This window comes from Symphalangus syndactylus, chromosome X (genome assembly GCF_028878055.3).
Source record: "Symphalangus syndactylus isolate Jambi chromosome X, NHGRI_mSymSyn1-v2.1_pri, whole genome shotgun sequence".
NCBI lineage: Eukaryota > Metazoa > Chordata > Mammalia > Primates > Hylobatidae > Symphalangus > Symphalangus syndactylus.
In genome coordinates, this window is record NC_072447.2 from 120857029 (window position 1) to 120876631 (window position 19603).

Sequence of the window (19603 nt, forward strand, 5' to 3'; positions counted from 1 at the left end):
CATAGGCATGGGCAAGGACTTCATGTCTAAAACACCAAAAGCAATGGCAACAAAAGCCAAAATTGACAAATGGGATCTAATTAAACTAAAGAGCTTCTACACAGCAAAAGAAACTACCATCAGAGTGAACAGGCAACCTACAGAATGGGAGAAAATTTTCACAACCTACTCATCTGACAATGGGCTAATATCCAGAATCTACAATGAACTCAAACAAATTTACAAGAAAAAAACAACCCCATCAAAAAGTGGGCGAAGGACATGAACAGACACTTCTCAAAAGAAGACATTTATGCAGCCAAAAAACACATGAAAAAATGCTCATCATCACCGGCCATCAGAGAAATGCAAATCAAAACCACAATGAGATACCATCTCACACCAGTTAGAATGGCCATCATTAAAAAGTCAGGAAACAACAGGTGCTGGAGAGGATATGGAGAAATAGGAACACTTTTACACTGTTGGTGGGACTGTAAACTAGTTCGACCATTGTGGAAGTCCGTGTGGCGATTCCTCAGGGATCTAGATCTAGAAGTACCATTTGACCCAGCCATCCCATTACTGGGTATATACCCAAAGGACTATAAATCATGCTGCTATAAAGACACACGTACACGTATGTTTACTGCGGCACTATTCACAATAGCAAAGACTTGGAACCAACCCAAACGTCCAACAACGATAGACTGGATTAAGAAAATGTGGCACATATACACCATGGAATACTATGCAGCCATAAAAAATGATGAGTTCATGTCCTTTGTAGGGACATGGATGAAACTGGAAAACATCATTCTCAGTAAACTATCGCAAGGACAAAAAACCAAACACCGCATGTTCTCACTCATAGGTGGGAATTGAACAATGAGAACTCATGGACACAGGAAGGGGAACATCACACTCTGGGGACTGTTCTGGGTTGGGGGGAGGGGGGAGGGACAGCATTAGGAGATATACCTAATGGTAAATGACGAGTTAATGGATGCAGCAAACCAACATGGCACATGGATACATATGTAACAAACCTGCACATTGTGCACATGTACCCTAAAACCTAAAGCATAATAATAAAATAAAAGAAAAGAAAAAGAAAAAAAAGGGAAGGAAAGAAAAAGAAAGAAAGAGAAAGAAAGAAAGAAAGAAAGACAGACAGACAGACAGACAGAAAGAAAGAAAGAAAGAAAGAGAGAAAGAGAAAGGAAGGAGGGAGGGAAGGAGGGAGAGAGAGACTCTTTCCACCAATCCATAGCACACTTGAAACAGCACAAAATCTTATATACTGGTCTATAAGTTCCTTAAGATCATGGTCCTCATGTTTCATCCTTGTAGCTGCCATATTATCTGCATGGTTATTGGTACTAATTCCTGTTCAATATGTATATTGAATGGAGAAAGTGAAGTTTCAATATATGACTTCTGTACTAGTTTCCTATGGCTACTGTAACAAGTTACCACTAATTTAGTGACTTAAGACAACAAAAATTTATTATCTTATGATTCTTCATGTCAGGAGTATGACACAGGTCTCACTAGACTAACATCAAGGTATCAGCAGGGCTGCATTCCTTTCTGGAGTTTCCAGGGAATCATTCATTTTCTTGCCTTTTCTAGCTTCTAGAGACTTCCCACATTCCTTGGCTCCTGGCCCCCATTCTTCCATCTTCAAAGCTAGCAGTGGTTTGTAAAATCTTTCTGCATTATTCTGACACTCTCTTTTGCCTCCCTCTTCCAATTATAAGTACCCTTGTGATTACATTGGGCCCACCTGGATAATTTAAGCTAATCTCCTCATTCCAAGATCAGCTGATTGGCAGCCCTAATTCCATCCGCAACCTTAATTTGTCCTTGCCAAGTAACAATACATATTCAGAGGCTCCAGGAGATATATATTTAGTGCTTATAATTTTGTCTATCATAGCTTTTTTAAAAAGACTATTTTAAAAAAGACTATTTCTTTTACGACTCTTTAAGACATTTAACAAAATAATAAATGCTTTAAAGGGAATTATACAGTGTTCCTCTTGCACTTTTTTTTTACAAGTTGTTTTTTATTATTTTAAATTCAGGGGGTACATGTGCAGGTTTGTTACATAAGTATATTGTGTAATGCTGGGTTTTGGGTTTCTATTGAATCCATCTCCAAATCATCTCTTTCACTTTTGAAAAAAGAAGTCCAACCTCCTGCTGTAGATAATTCTTACCTAAATAAGTGGGAAACAATGAAAGCTATGTAACTGCTCACTAGCAGGGATATTTCTAAATAAATAACTAAGGAATTAGTGTATGCAGAATTGCAGGAAACTTTTGAGTGGAACTTGAAGCTATACATGATTATCTTATGTTTAAATTCATTTAATAAATGCAAGTTAGTTAAAAATTTATCACACAAATGACTGGATTTACTTTTGTGGAATTTCAAGCTAATGTCTCCTTATAATTCTCTTGCCAGAACATTTAGGACACAACGTGTTTGAAAGACAACTTATTAAGGGTACACTGATATTTGCTAATTAGTAATAGGCCCAAGATGATATTGATAATGTCCCCTAAAGTCGAGAAAAATAAAACCACTTACTATAGGACCCTAAGAAGTATTGCTGAGTTGGAATCAAGAACTAATCTTTATATAAAGGCTACTTTAATTCAGCTTTCTTGTTCATTCGGTCAAAGCCACACTAAATCAACTGTAATTATAGATAAGGAGAGAAGAATGTGCAAACCACCACGCTTATAGGAAAGTAATGGATAAACAGACTTCTAGTTAAATATGGCAAATTGACCACGAGTTTATCTTGTTTTCTCCCTAAGCCTTTATTAAGAGCCATGGATAGGAGTAATGGATGATATTAACTGACAGGAACTAAGAAAATAGAAGAGGAGACAACAGGAGACAAAAGATTTTAAAAGACTTTTTTTTTTTTTTTTACAAAATGAAAAGTGGAAAGAAAAGTATTAACTGATTTTGCAGAGAAATGGAATTTATAACTTAAGTGCCTGCAGAGGGGGAAAAACAATAAGAAGTAACTCCAGTATCTCTGCAGAATCTGAGGCTCAATGCCTGGAGGCACTAGGTACTGCAGAAGGTAAGGAAATGGCTTGCAACTGAAAAAGTTGTTTTCAGATGAAGAGATATTTTCAGGTTGAAAGATAATATACAGAGTGGTTGAACTCACCAGTTCCCCTCTTCTGATCCATGCAGGTGGTGTCTACCCCCTCTTCCCCCAAGAGAAGAGAGATTTAGTCTCTGAAGAATTGAACTGGGAGGCTCCAGGCTCAAGGACTGTAGTGTAGGACAAGGATAAGTCATGGGTATGAGAACAAGAAGATTAAGTAAAAATCCCATATTGAGCACTAGGACCCTCACTTCTTTCCCCTGCCCTGTTCCTAGAAACAGCTAGGTATGTATCACTGCTACTCTGCTCAGGACGATGTAGTAGATAAAGATTCTCGGAGAAACTAAGGTCCTTAGAGAAAAAGGCCTCTGACATTTGGAGGGTGGCTATGAAGAGTTCAGCTCTTGCCTGATCACCATTCAAGCAAACCCATCAAGCAGCAGTGTTCAACCTCTCATCTCACATCTCACGTACATATAAAACTGTTAATCAAGTTTATAATGTATCAACCATGTAGCCAAGAAGTGCCCAATTTTCCAAATTGAGAGAAATTCTTTTTTAAAAGGATTTTTCTCTTTCTTTTATCCTTTCATTTATTTTATTTATTTGTTTAACTTTTGTCTTAGGTTCAGGGGTGCACGTGCAGGTTTGTTGTATAAGTAAATTGCATGTCACAGTGAGTTTGGTGTACAGATTATTCTGTCACTTAGGGGATAAGTAGAGTATCTAATAGATAGTTTTTCAATCCTCACCCTCCTCCCATCCTCCACTTTCAAGTAGGTCCTGGTGTCTCTTTTTCCCTTCTTGTGTCCATATGTACTTGATGTTTATCTCCCACTTACAATGGAGAATATGTGGTATTTGGCTCTCTGTTCCTTCATTACTTTGCTAAGAATAATGGCCTCTAGCTCCATCCATGTCCGTGCAAACGACATGATCTTGTTCATTTTATGGCTGCATAGTATTTCATGGTGTGTATATACCACATTTTCTTTATCTAGTTTACCATCCATGGGCATTTAGGTTGAATTCATGTCCTTGCTACTGTGCAAAGAGCTGTGTTGAACATAAGCATGCATGTGTCTTTATGGTAGAATGATTTATATTCCTTTGAGTATATATCCAATAATGGCATTGCTGGGTTGAATGGTAGTTCTGGTTTTAGCTTTTTGAGGAATTTCCAAACTGCTTTCCACAATGGCTGAACTAATTTACATTCCCACCAGCACAGGATTTTTAAAGGGCTGATTATAAGAACTCAAAACTTTATTTTCCATGTGTCTTTTCTTAGGTGGCATATGCTTTATCAAAGTGAGAGAATAAACCTAGAGAGACAATGGAATCTATTGAACAGGTGATCCAACACAGAATGATGAAAGGAGGTTATGGGACAATTGTGGCCCATTCCTAGAGAACAGAGAACATCCATTCTAGATTGAAACATGAATGTAGCTGGAGGCCATTGCCCTAAGCAAAAAAAAAGCAGAAGCAGAAAACCAAATATTGCATGTTCTCACTTATAAGTGGGAGTTCAACATTAGGTACATGAAGACATAAATATGAGAACAATAGACACTTGTGACTACAACGTAGGGGAGAGGAGGAGAGGGGAAAGGGCTGAAAAACTACCTATTGGGTAGTATGCTCACTGCCTGGGTGACAAGTTCAGTAATATCCCAAAACTCAGTGTCATGCAATATTATCCTTGTAAAAAACCTGCACATTTACCCCCAGATCCTAAAATAAAAGTTGAAAAAGAACAAAAAAACAAAAAGGAAAGAAAAAAGAGGATACAGGACTGTGGGAAAGAAGCTTACAGGGAAGAATGGAACTGGTGGGGGATTTTCAACTTTTTCCGAGTATTTGAGTACTTTTAAAAAATAATGATTGTCACTGAGAATTCTAGAAGGGCATTTGAGGAGAAATTAAGTACAAAGAAAACATGGGAAATTGAAAACAAAAAAGAGCAATTTATGATTTTAAAAATTGCAAGAGAAAAATAGAATCATGGTAGAACACTTAGTTCAACAGTGAACACTACTTACATAGGCATACTATTTTAAATAATAATAGAAGTGCATGTGTGTGAGAGAGAAGTTAGAGAGCTTAAATTCTTATATTTTATTATAAGAAGTTAATAGGCAATGTGTAATGTCAATAAGTCAAGAAAACGCAACATAGTATGTCATTTAGAAATATGAAGGTAAATGAAGAAATAGCAAAAAGTTTCAAACGGGACTGAGCTGTGGAGAGATATGAATAAAGGGACTGATTTTTCAACATAAATTATATTTTAAACTATACACATAAATTATTTTGGTAATACTATTTTTAAAAAACGAAAAAGGAAAGTAATAAAGTGAAATTACACGAACTGTATAGGACCAGGATGTGAATGTTATATGGGTGTGTCTAAATGGAAAGTCTTAAAATGAACAAGAAATCCACCTGTTTTGCTTCAAAACAATGGATAGGGATAATACTACCAGCCAGGATAAATAAAATGTTCTGTCATGCTTGATCCTTAGCATACTCTGGGGCTCATTTGGGACTTTTAACAATCACATTAAGAACCATGTATATCCTAAAATCAAAGTTTTTGAAGAAAAGTGATATTTTTGTTACTAATAATATGCTACCCTACATTTATGGAGAAGAAATACACTTTGAGTTGTTTTTCCATTGGTGTGTGTGGATTTAGGCCATTTTCCTGATCTTTGGTTCAGTTCCCTTGGGGCCAACTATATGCATTTGCAGGAGACCTAGCTAAAGCTAGGGGGGTACAGCCTAGATCCATGGAACAGAGCAAAACTGATTAGCTTCACCTCAAGGAAATAAATTCAGGGCCTTCACAAAACATTCTACTAAGAAAGTCAATGTTTACTCTCAAGTTATTTGATTTTCAAGCTATCTGTGTCAATAAGCTTTTTCACATTATTTATGAGTTTGTTTTGGTAGAATCAACGAAGACTTCAAGACCTTGTCTTGTACCTATATATTTGTTGCTTACCAATTATTCTGGTAAAACCTACCATATCTCTCTATCTGGGTTAGGGAAATACCACATAGAAAAATTCCTTTAACTGTAACCACATTATATTTCTTGTCCAACTGAACTTTGATACCCAGAATTCCACCTCACTCCCTAAATGGTATTTGAAGAGTCTTTAATATTTTGATTTATGGCTCTCAAGATACTTGCCAGTTTCTTCTTCTTCGATGAGAAAACAAGACTTACATTTTTTATATGGTTGTTATGTTGAAATTACCATCAGCAAATTAATGTACTTAATAACTGTCAAATAAAGTGAAAAAATGTGTCTGAAACATAGAGACAACTATATTTAGGAATCCCTTCAACTTCTTACAGGCATCAGATAACAAGATAAATATCATTATGATTTTGATCTAAGGGACCCTGTCATTTAAAATTTAGGTGTAAAAAGATGTTCTTTATTCAGCTAGATCTGAGAACATCATAATGAATAAAGGTCATTTACTTTATGTTGCCTTTAATTTGTTCAGGGTTGAATATCTTTGCATTTTAAGCATCAGCAAGAAAATGCACTTCTTATCTGGGGTAAATGATAAACAACGTGGCACTATGAGGGATTAAACAATCACATCTTAAAATCCAGCAAGAGCTCCTTAGTGTAGAAAAGTCAATTAGTCATTGATTGTGGATTCTATCCCTTGACCTTTTGTTCTCCCATCTTATATCTCATAGGCAGGAGAGTTTTCATTCCTGTTATTCAACTGTTGCTACTGGAAACAGAAAGGACCCACTCATCCTTTTCATCATCTTCAGTGAAATTATTGGGTCAGAAAAGTTTGCCTCATGTCTCACACAATATACACTCAAGACTTCTTGAGTGTGTACTTGACAGCAGCAGGGATAGAGAAGAGAGATTCTGCCTAGCTCCCTTTGCCTTGTGCGCTCGGTGTAACTTTTCTTTCTCCCTGACTCTGAAAAAACCCTAGAATATCTCTCTTCCAAGACATCTAAATTCTTATGAGATCCACTTATGAGAATGCAGCCTGTCTGTGAATCCTGGATTCACCCTCTGTGGGTTGGGGCTAAAGGCAATTTTTCAGTATCCAGATCACCACTGATGTTTGAAGAGCATATAGGACTGCATCCTTGGTCTAAATTACTCTTTGGCTAAAGTTATAAGCCATTCTCTAGTAACGCCATTCATGAGTGAGTGTGTGTGTATGCATGTGTGTGTATGTGTTGTATAGATGTATGAATATGTGTGAATATCTGTGCATGTGTGAGTGTTTCCATCTACTTCCCCAGTACCCTTAATGTCTATTCATTTACCAAAACTGCCTCATAGCCCTTCTTTGCACTTTATCTGACTTTGACAGCAGCAGAACTGAGAAAGAGTACTTATAAGATCCAATAGAGTTTGTGGCCTAACTGGAAGATCTTTCCTCTGTTCTTTATAGCCTTCTGTGTTCCTCGTTCCCTTTTTTCCTTAACTAGGTTTGGCCAGCTACCCACCCCTGCCCACTCTACCATTCCAAGGTGCCCCATAACAAAAACTACACTAGTACCTTTAGACAGCTGGACCTTTGCCAAGCCAGATCCCCTGCCCCCATACACACACCAAAGGGGAAGAAAAGGAACCCCTTGAAACACTATTCCAAGCTTCTGTGAAAATCATTTTTTTCTGCTTCTTTGAGTTCCAATTTAGGACCAATGATTCTTTTTTTTAATTCTTAAATTCACACTGTCTCAACTTTTTAATTCATTTTTTTTCCTAATTTTCAGGACTTCTGGTTGGAAAAATTCACAAGTATCTGGTATGGAATTCCTCTCTTTATGTGGTTCATACATCCTTCTTAATTTTGATTCACAAGCTCTAGTTTTCATCTATACTTGCCATTGCTTCCATTTTTTCCTTCCTTTCTCATCATACAGAAGCCAAGAAGCTGTATATCTTGGATGGTCTTTCCAGACAACTCTGTATGACATTTTCCTCTTTCTGTCTGGTACTAACTCTCTCTCTATCACACACAAAACAAAGAATGCATAACTTTTTGTGTGACCCTTAGCTTATATTATTTTTTTTTTTTTGGACTCAGGCACAGAATCCAATTTAACCTGTATTATTTTATCTTACTTATTTAGCTATTAATGTCATCAACAAAATAAGACAAAGCCTGTTCTTTCTGTTCTTATTTCACTTATACTGTATCTCTGTAAATACTGAATGTTTGTTCTAAATTACTAGGTTAGCTATAAAGAAAGAATATATTTGGAGATGTATGTAATAATTGCAGGAATAGTGACAGAAAGAGAGAGTTTGCTAGGATTTACCTTCATTTGGAACAGGAATTGCTTCCTCATATTCTTCACTGAATAGAGCCAAGATCTCAGGGCCAGAAGTAAATAAACAAAGTCAAACTACAACTGAGCCTACCATGGGAATGAACTGCTTTGAGGGTGTTTTAGAAGATCCATAAGAATGAGTTCAGACGATAGCAATTCCAAAATAAAATCCCCTTGTGGAGAAGTCATGGATTAATGAACTATACTTTCCATGATCAAAGAAAACAGACTTCTCATGAGAGAAGTCAGCCTATGCTTACTCTTCCAATCAGGTTAAGCTAATAGCACAACTTATCCTCCCCCATTTCTCTCCAAAATGTGCCCCAAAAGGGTGTTGCCATGTGGACAGAGGTTTGACTTATTCAAATGTGCTCCAGGAGCAAATAGCTGAGGCCCAAAGAAGGAAAGTACACGGAGGTAGATTTCAGCTCAATGTAAGTAAATTTTGAAACATGAAAGTTGCCTGAAAACCACACAGGCTTCCCCAGGAGATAGTGTTTGAGCAGGCACTAGGTGACCTTTTCACAGGAATGTCACAAAAAATGACTTAAGAATAAATGTGGTATAGAGGAATCTAGTATTTTTTCTGATTTCTAATAGTCCATGATTCTATTATTTTCTAAATGGTCTCTAGCAAGACTTTATCTGAATATGTTCTTCTCTGCTACTGCCTGTCCATTCAGCCGTTTCTACTGAACCTACTTCTCCCTACAGCTCTTAGGCTAGCTATACCACTGGACTGGTCTTTGCACTAATAGGAAACATACATGGTGTTTGCTAGCTGGGACTGGTAAAATTCAAATTTCCTTTTACTATTCCTCAAGAGTGTTTTCTAATTCATTTTGCTTTGTCATTGCTTGAGGCGCTTCTGACATTGACCTTTTGACCGGCTGTTGGGTTTGCTTTTCCATAGTTTGGTTCTTCAGGATATTACTTTCCCCAGATTGCTGACTCATTGCTCTGACGCTTTGTTTGCATGAGCTTTTGAACTCTAGATTTTCTACCATTTGCAACATTTAAATATGTGGGCTCTAAAAACAAACTGCCTGAGTTTAAATCCAGGCTGCTCTGCCACTTACCAGTTCTGAGACCTTGGACAAAATATTTGTCTTCTCAGGACTTGAGTCCCTTCTTCTGATAGGTGGGGGGCGGGGGGGGGCGAGGGGGACAAAAGGAATACCTACATAATTAGGTTATTGTGAGGAATAAATGAAGTATATAAAAGGCCAAGAACATATCACTTTCTTTGAAGGCATCAGAAGAGCTCTAGGAAATGTTAGAGCAGCAATTAATTCTAGCGATCTCTTAGGGTTGCTACATTACTCCTTCAACTTCAACTCCTTACAGACTGTGTCCTTTCAGTTCCTTGCAGATGTCTCAGTCACTACCAGCGTCCCAGGATTACTTTTGTATTATCTGTTTCCTGAACCCTTCAAAGAAAAAACTAAAGTGGCTTATTGTAAAATATAGATAGAAGCCCAACACATATATTTTGATTTACCCTGTGTTATCATTATGAATGGGATCAGTGACCTTATAAAAGAGACCCTGTAGAACTCTCTCACTCTTTCTTCCATGTAAGGACACAGCAAGAAGATGGCTGTCAATGAACCGAGAAGCAGGCCCTCACCAGACACTATATGTGCCAGCACCTTTAACTTGGACATTCCAGCCTCCAGAATTGTAGGAGATAATATAGATAGATAGATAGATAGATAGATAGATAGATAGATAGATAGATAGATAGATAGAGATATCTATCTATATATAGGGAGATATCTTTATAAGCTCTCAGTCTATAGTAGTTTTGTTACAGCAGCCCTAATGTACTAAGATACCATGTTCATTGGAATCTGAGTGATCATGCTTCTGAGATGCAGTATAGCAGACTAAGTAAAGAAGTGGATTCTGGAGTCACACTGCTTTAACTCTAGCCCCACTTCTACCATTTAGTGGCTATGTGATCTTGGGCAAGCTGCTCTTTTTCTGCCTCAGTTCCCTCAAATGAAAAATTGAGATAATAACAATTGTACTTACTTTCTAGAGTATATGCATGGATTATATGAATTAATACACCTTAACACTATATGCTTGGCACATAATATACCAGACACATATGATTAAGGTATATTTAACTGATGTTAATTATTTTTTTTTCCTCCTGTAAAAAAGGGATATGTCGCAATCCTGTAAATAATAGTGGTTGTTAACAGGTTTGGGGGAAGACAATGTCTAACAATCCAGGAAGGGAGCAAGCATATGTTGAATTCCACCTCCTCAGGTGGTCTGGATAAAACTCTCATAAATGCAAACAAGAATCACCCACTCAGTTGCTGACCTAGACTTCTGCATATTCTTTGCTTTCTCAACCATAGCTTCCAGCCTGTCCCTATATTTAGTTACTATCCTCAAAGTCATAATATAGACCTTGTATAGGCTGCCTTAGGAAACATAACCGTATCACCTCAAAGGGTCCTAAGCAGGCACTGTGTTCACATAGTCAACACAGGCCACAAACCTTGCCATTCTTATGCCTGTGTGTGGAGAAGGCAGGAGCACCTCAAGTCTGCTCACTAAGTGTTAGGAGTATTAGCATAAAACTTTCCGGACTAGGGAAGAAGAGATAGAGACAAACAGGAAATAATAAGTCTGTAGAAGAGGTTGGAACCCACTACAAAATTTCATGGAAAATGGGAATAAATAGGATATGATTTCACAAATCAATTTTGCTGAGGAAAAATTTAGTTGAGGGGGCATTGGAAGGAAAGGAAGAGGACTCACTCAAGATATTTTTTCAGAGCAATATGGAAGTCTCAAATACATCCGGAAATTCTCCATGTCCCTTATCTAGGCATAGCCTATGAGTGTAGGTGGACCAGGATTGACAACCCACAGGTTTGTTTCCCACTTCTGCCACACCTTTGATATGTGACTCTGGGACAGCCTCTTACCCTCTTAGTGGCCCTTATAATTATACTTCCTGAAATAGGAAGAACCATTGCTATGGTATGTATGTTTGCCCTCCCCCCAGTCTACCTGTTCACAATTCATTTATTAAAATCTAATCCACAATAGTAGGGGCCTCTTGGAAGGCAATTAAGTCATGAGTGCTCTGTCCTCATAAATAATATTAATTCCCTTACAAAAGATGCCCAAGAGAGCTCATTCCCCTCTTCTGCCACATGAGGACACAGCTAGAATGCATCATCTTCAAAGTAGATTCTGGTGAATCTGCTGGTGCCTTGATCTTGGACTTCTCAGCCTCCAGAATTGTGAGCAACAAATTTATGCTGTTTATAAGTTACCCAGCATAAGGTATTTCATTATAGTAGCCTGAATATACTAAGACAATCACTCTTAACCCTCAAATTTGATAAAACACAATACATTGAATTGGTATTTGCCTTTAGGAGTAGCAGTAGAGATAGAAAAGGTGATGTCCTGATCTTCATTCCAGAGGCCTATGTAAAAGTTGGACTCCAGTCAGAATCACAAAAAATGACGTTTTTGCTAATAATATGCTTCCTTCCAACAAGCTGTTTTGTAGGGAGTGACTATAAGAATTAATTAGGAAACAGTGTTTGGAATCAGATTCTGGCTATCACTAACAAGTTGTGTGACTTTGTTCAAGTTAGTTATTATTTATGGACCTCATTTGTTTCAGCTGTAAAATGGGGGAAAATACAGTATCTACTGCATTGGGTTTTTGATGGAGATAAAGCATGTGAAGCATTTAGCTCCATACTTGGCACATAGTAAATGATAAAGAAAAAAATGTGACCTATTATTACAATTTAGCCTCACTATTCCACATTTGGGGATATCAAGGGAAACAGTGGATGATGATAAAAAAGGGTTAATGAAAAAAAGGCATTACATGAGTTGTTGTGGCAGGGGTGGGAGGGGCTCAATGTCATTGAGGGGCATATGTTAAGAGGATGCGCAATTTGCTAAAACCAGGTGTACCCAGGAAAAACAAAAGGCAATATCAGAAGTAATTAAGGTTGGAATTGATTACAAGCAGATGAGCACAAAAGAAAGTTTGTTGGGACATTTGTTCTGGGAGGCCTAGAACTGACAGGGAAGCAATCTGTTAATTAGCACTATATTAGTCAGTCATAGGTTGAGTCATATTCTTTAAAAGAAAGCCCAATGTAATGGGGTAAAGCCAGCTGAAGAAGACAAAAATTAGTGCTTGAAGCTCTACAAAAACATATACAGGCCCTGGATTCCAAGATTAAAGTTCTGCATTCATTCAATAAACATACATGGTACAGCATTTATGTGTAAGGCATCTGCTATGTTCTGAGTGTTGATGTCCTTCCAAAATACATATGTTGACATCCTAACCCCCAAGGTAGTGGTATTAGGAGGTGGGGCCTTTGGGAGGTGGTTAGGTCACAGGAGCAGAGCAATCATGAATGGAATTACTGGCCTTATAAAAGAGGCCCCAGAGAGACTACTGGCCCGATTCTACCATGTGAGGACACAGCAAGAAGGCACCATCTAGGAACCAGGAAGTGGGCCCTCATCAGACGTTTTATCTGCCAGCACCCGGATCTTGGACTTCCAAGGCTTGCAAATTGTGAGCAATAAATTCCTGTTATTTATAGCTACTCAATTTATAGTATTTTTTTTATATCAGCCAGAATAGACTAAGTATCCTTATGGTATCTGAGGGCAGCAATATACTCACAGAGGCTATCTTACCTCTGTTAATTCTTCATCAAGATCGCCATTCATATTCCTCTTAATTTAATTAATATTTATTGAAAACCTACTGTAGTAAAAACTAAACATACAAAGAGAAAGAAAGGAAACAAAAATACTTTTGAAGCAGCTTAATCTTTGCTTTCCAGTCAGGAGCCTACTTTGCCCTACCACAACCCTGTCCCAAGCACTCGTAGTCAGGTAGCCAGTGTTTACATTGTTGCATCATCCAAAAAAACAATTGACTAACCCTTTTATGAATCATGGAACTTGCTTACATGATCATCTGGCTTGATTGACAACACCATTTTCTTACAAGTTTTTTCCTTTGATTCAATTCCCTGACTCATCTCTCACTATGCTGTTCCTAGAGCAGACACCTTATTAGGCCAAAGGCTTTACAACTGTATTTCAAAAACCTCTAAGGTTCTTCAAAGATGTTATGGTGATTCCAAAAGCATTCAGTTTGAATTATAATAAGTTTTACTTATTTATTTATATTTATTTATTTTGAGATGGAGTCTAACTCTGTCACCTAGGCTGGAGTGCAGTGGCATCATCTCGGCTCACTGCACCTTCTGCCTCCCAGGTTCAAGTGATTCCCCTGACTCAGCCTCTCGAGTACCTGGGATTACAGGCACCCACCGCCAATTTTTGCATTTTTAGTAGAGACAGCGTTTCGCCATGTTGGCCAGGCTGGTTTCGAATTCCTGACTTCAGGTGATCCACCTGCCTCAGCCTCCAAAAGTGCTGGGATTACAGGCGTGAGCCACTGTGCCCGGCCTATATTTTTAAATATCTTTCAAACGTAGTAAAATAACACACCGAAATGGAATATACACCAGATTAGCACATACAGTGCTAATTTTTGCTGCCAGATGATTTAGTTTTTGGTGCAGACATTGATTGGTAGCGACTCCTACCATTTTATTTATCTCAAGAGTCCCCTGAGACTGCAAGCTGAGCTATCAGAAATGCTATTTTTATTTCCAATTCATCTATGTGAATTAGGAATGTCTCTACACTGTGCAACCAAAATCTTACAGAAGAATAAGTTAGATGTGAAAGCTGAACATAAGAATACAACTGTCACATAGAAGCCTGTATTTTAAAGGCTTGCATTCATCAAAACTTTATTCATGTGCTGAAATAGGGTGGATTTGAACTTAAAATATTCTAACATATGTTTAAATAGTACAGCTCTATGTGAGATTCCATTTGATTTAAAAAAAAAAACCTACTGTTAAAAATAAAATTTAGAAACTACTGTCCTAAGTAAATTCTGAGCTACCCACAAAGTATAATGGAGCAAAGTCAATTACAATAAGTAAGTAAACACTTGGCATCCCAATGACTAGCCTGTTCAAAAGAGATGTCTGGAAAGGATGTGCACCTATATTACTATACTGATCCATCTCTTCAAGAAACTAGAAGACATGTTCATAAAGCTCTGCACCATTGTTAAGGCTCTTAAGCCTCACAGCACTCTTGTTACAAGTATTATCCATATTCAGGAACCATGACATTCCTCTCTCTGCCCACTGCAACTAAAATTGACTCTATTCTCCTCTTACCGTATCTATAGCTACTGTACTTTAAAACAATAAATGGCTCAAAAGAATATAAGGTACAGATTGCGTGAACTTTCAGTTCTACAAAAGGGTGGTTAAATACCCAGTAGACTGGGAAGAATGCGGACCGAAATGCTTTATATCTGAGAATTGACCCATTGCTCTGCTTCCCTCAGAGTCCTTTAATCTACCCCACTAAAATCAAACTCTTCTCACCTCACTCTAAGATCAGGCAATTTTGGTGTAACTCATTTCAGTAGTGTAACTTCTCAACAGAGGCATTCTTTTTGCCAATCCTGTTCCCTGGGCACTTAACCTGGTCCACTGGCAGTCTATTTGAATGGTCTTTAGGCTTCTTTATTCCTGTCCCTGACCAGGTTGATTGATCTGTCTCTCAATTTCTGCCCTGTTTTCTGCTCTGGCTCCTGCCCTCTTAAGTCTGCCTTCCTTTTTTTGTCATCTCCTGGGCCCTCTCAACATTGGCCCTAGCCCAGGTCCTCATGTTCTTATCTCTTGCCTATCAACTCCAGCCTTCCTAGGGTGCCTTGAACAATCTACTCTCCAATGATCACATCTGCCTCAGTCGACACCATTTTTGGTTGAAAACAGTAACAGAAAACTGATATCCAATTCTTCTTTGTGATCATCTGGAGGGATAAAATGATTCCATCTTTTATAAAAACTGTAAAGTAAAAGGTGAAGTGCAGATACTTTTTTTAAACAGTAAGTCAGACTGCCTGTTTTCTTGATCCTGAAAACATATGCCAATAAAGCTAGCAAAGACAGGAATAAAAAATAATACAGTTAACAAATTCAAATAAATTCCTCTGAGCCTGGGGTCCTTCAAACATATGTTATTTTACTGTCAGCTTGCACAGCCAGGTACCTCCACTCTCTGCTTCCTGTCAACTGCATTCTGCCTGTTTTTGTGAATTTCCCAAGTTCCTTTCCCCACCTTATTTATATTTCTAACAGCCTTATTATCATTTAAATTACATCCAAAAGCAACTGACTGTGTTTCATCTGAAGCACAGATGGAAAAAGAGAGTGGGCAGGTTCTGGGGCAAATCCCATTGGGTGCTTCCCTGCCTTTCTCCCCCTCAGATACATTTATCCAAATGAAATCACATTAAGGCAAATATCAAAGGCATTATTGAGAGGCATGGCAGACAAAAACTTGCAGCCTAAAGGGCTTTTGTAAAAGTAGGAAAGGAAAATGCTTTGAGCAGGAGGTGGTGTTTTAGGGTGAAGGTTTCAGGTGCAGATAGTCTCTATATAAGCCTTGACTAAGGAGTTCTAATTATTTTCCCCATCATCCTGCAGACCACTGATTTCTCAAGAGGCACCCCAGTGCCCCACCCCCTTAGAAAAAAAGTAATCTGTAACTGGGATAACTGGTGAAGTAACAGCCACCCAAAATTATGGCTCATCCAGCTAAGCAAATAGCAAAATAATAATGTAGATTCATGTATGCTGATGTAAAAAGATTTTCAGAAAATATTTCAAACAGAAAAAGGGAAGAGGTCTACATCTATAGATCGATAGATAGATATAATTTATGCTTTAAAAACTCCAACACTATATACAGTTTGTGAATGTAACGGCATTAAAAAGGAAGTGAAGATAAGGCTTGCAGAAAACACACTATTGACACCACTTTATTAAACCATTTTTTTTGTTGCTATAACATAATACCACAGACTGGGTAATTTATAAAGAAAATAATCTTATTTAGCTCTTGGTTTCGAAAGATGGGAAGTCCAAGAGCATGGTGCCAGCATCAGTTGAGGGCCTTCTTTCCACATCATCACATGTAGGAGGGCATCACGTAGTGAGAGGGCAAGAGAGAAAGAGAAAGCTTACTTTTATGACAAAGCCACTCCTGTGATAAGAAACCCACTCCTACAATAGTGGCACTAGTCCATTCATGAGGGCAGATACATAATTAATCCATTAATTTATTCCTGGGGGCAGGGGGATTGAGTTTCCAACACATGAACTTTTAGAGGACACATTTAAACCACAGCACTGCTTTGAAAAAGGAAATTGATAGATGTTGAGTGGAATTTTTATGTCTCATTTTGTATACTTTAGAAAATTTTAACAGTGAGTGAGGATTATTTTTGTAACATACACAAGAAGAAAAAGGAAGATGGTGATTTCAGGATTGGAGATGATACCAGTGTGATCTTGATAAGCCTTGCCCTCCAATTCACCATTCTTCTCACACAACAACACAAATTAAATGCAGCCATAAAAAATGATGAGTTCATGTCCTTTGTAGGGACATGGATGAAGCTGGAAACCATCATTCTCAGTAAACTATCGCAAGGACAAAAAACCAAACACTGCATGTTCTCACTCATAGGTCGGAATTGAACAATGAGAACACTTGGACACAGGAAGGGGAACATTAAACACTGGAGCCTGTTGTGGGGTGGGGGGAGGGGGGAGGGATAGCATTAGGAAATATACCTAATGTAAATGACAAGTTAATGGGTGCAGCACACCAACATGGCACATGTATAGCTATGTAACAAACTTGCGTGTTGTGCACATGTACCCTCGAACTTAAAGTATAATTAAAAAATATAAAAAATAAAAAATAATAATAAAATAAAATAAAAAGTAGCTCAGGCTGCAGATAGCCAATTTAATTTCCCAAAGAGTCCATGCTCCTCTAGGTTCTCACACACGTTTTTCTTTTAGCCTAGGATACCCTCTTTCTCCTCTTTTTTTCCATTTTCATATGGTTAATTTCTGTCTTGCTGTTTCTGCCTAGATGTCACTTCCTCCAGAAAAATGCTCCCATGTTCTATATTTCTCCATTTCTCCACCAATTCTGACTGCAAGGCAGGGTTACATCAAGGATCAGGAAAAGTAGGTCATTGGTTGGCCCAGTTAAATGCCCAAAGAAAAGGAAAAATGACAAGTTCAAGAAACTATCAGAGAAGAGATACACTTTTAAGGTGAGTTTTCCACAAACACCTGATTTTAAAAGATGCATAGCATGCTCCCAGAGAACCTGGACTTCTGCTAACACAGCAGCTACCATTCGACATTGTAATTGTCTGCTTGCTTGTCTGTATCCCTCAACAAAATCTAAATGCTATAGAACCCTAAGGGAAAACAGCTTGTCCAACTTATTCTTCACTGTAACTCAGAACTAGCACAGTAGATACTAAATATTTATGCATGGGCTACATGTATAAATCACAAAGGTCAGTGGCTTACTCAAAATAAGTGATCTTGTAGATATGAAAATGTTACATCCTTGACACTGGGGACTGTAGATTCTCCTAATTATTGGACTGAAAACCAAGAGGAACCAAGAACTGGGGACTAAACATAGCTTTTAATGGGTATACTGTATTAGTCAGGATTCTTTAGAGAAACAAAACCAGTATATATATGTGTGTGTATTTATATCTATATATCTAGATATAGATACGTATCTATCTATATCTTATATACGTATAAGATATATACGTATATATAGATAGATACGTATCTATATATCTAGATATAGATACATATCTATATATGTACATATATACATATAGATATATATACATACATATATGATCTATTACATGTACATATATGTGTGTATATATATCTGTATATGTGTGTGTGTGTATATATATATATAGAGAGAGAGAGATTTACTGTAAAGTTATGGAGACTTAGAAGTCCCCATGATCTGCTATCTGAAAGCTGGACACCCCAAAAAGCCAGTGGCATAGCTCAAAGGCCAAGGAGCCAATGGGGTAGATCCCAGTTTGGGTCTGAAGCCCTGAGAACCAGAAACACTGAGGGCAGGAGAAGATCAATGACCCAGCTCAACAGTCAGGCAGTTAATTTAATCTTCGTCTATCTTTTTGCCCTCTTGAGGCCCTCAACAGATTGGATGATGCCCACCCAATCTGTTTCAGTCATTCCACCAATTCAAATGCATATCTCTTTCAGAAACACCCTCGAAGACATACCCAGAAACAATTTTTAATGAGCTATTTGGGCATCCCCTGGTCCAGTCTTGTTGATGCATTAAATTAATCACAGTGGGAAAAATTTAAAGTGGCCTCTCTCTGATAAGATTATTCTCTTGACATAAGGCAGGGTTTCTCAACCTCAACAGTACTGACACTTTGGGTTGAAAAATTACTTGTTGTAGGGGACTGTTTTTTGCATTTGTAGGATATTTAGCAGCATTCATGGCCTTTACCCACTTGATGGCAGTAACACAACTCCCCAAGTTGTGACAACTAAAACTGCATACAAACTTTGCCAAATATTGCCTGGGAGGCAAAATCACTGACATAGGGTTTTCATGGATATAATAGAGCAGTTTCATGTAAATGAGACAAGATTTTCATGCTCATATGCACTCCCCTATTGACACATGATTTAGTCCTTATAAGCAAAAGCGTTCCAATTGTGTAATTATGCTTACTGGGTAGATAGGGGCTTAGACCAATAGTCTTATCTTAACTCGGTGACACAAAGTTTAATGTATAGTCAATCTTTACTAAGCATTCACAGGTTTGAAATTCAGTTCTAATTATTTTCAAGTGGTTCTGAAGGTTCATGGCACATAGTCAATTTGTCAGTGTACTGAAGCATGAAATTGTACCATGTACTCTTTTTGGCTGGTGTGTCGAGGTGAGTTACTTAGCTAGTGCATGAACCCAGCTGATCACCCACCACAGATATCATTTCCTTTAAGTGCCTGCATCTTCACATGGCTTTGTTGTTCTCTGTTGGAAATGTGTAACAGTAATTTTTAGGAACTGGGGTAGGAGTGGAAGAGATAATTTCCTTGTAAAAAAGGCTGTACAAAGAATGCCAATTTGCAAGTAATGGTAATG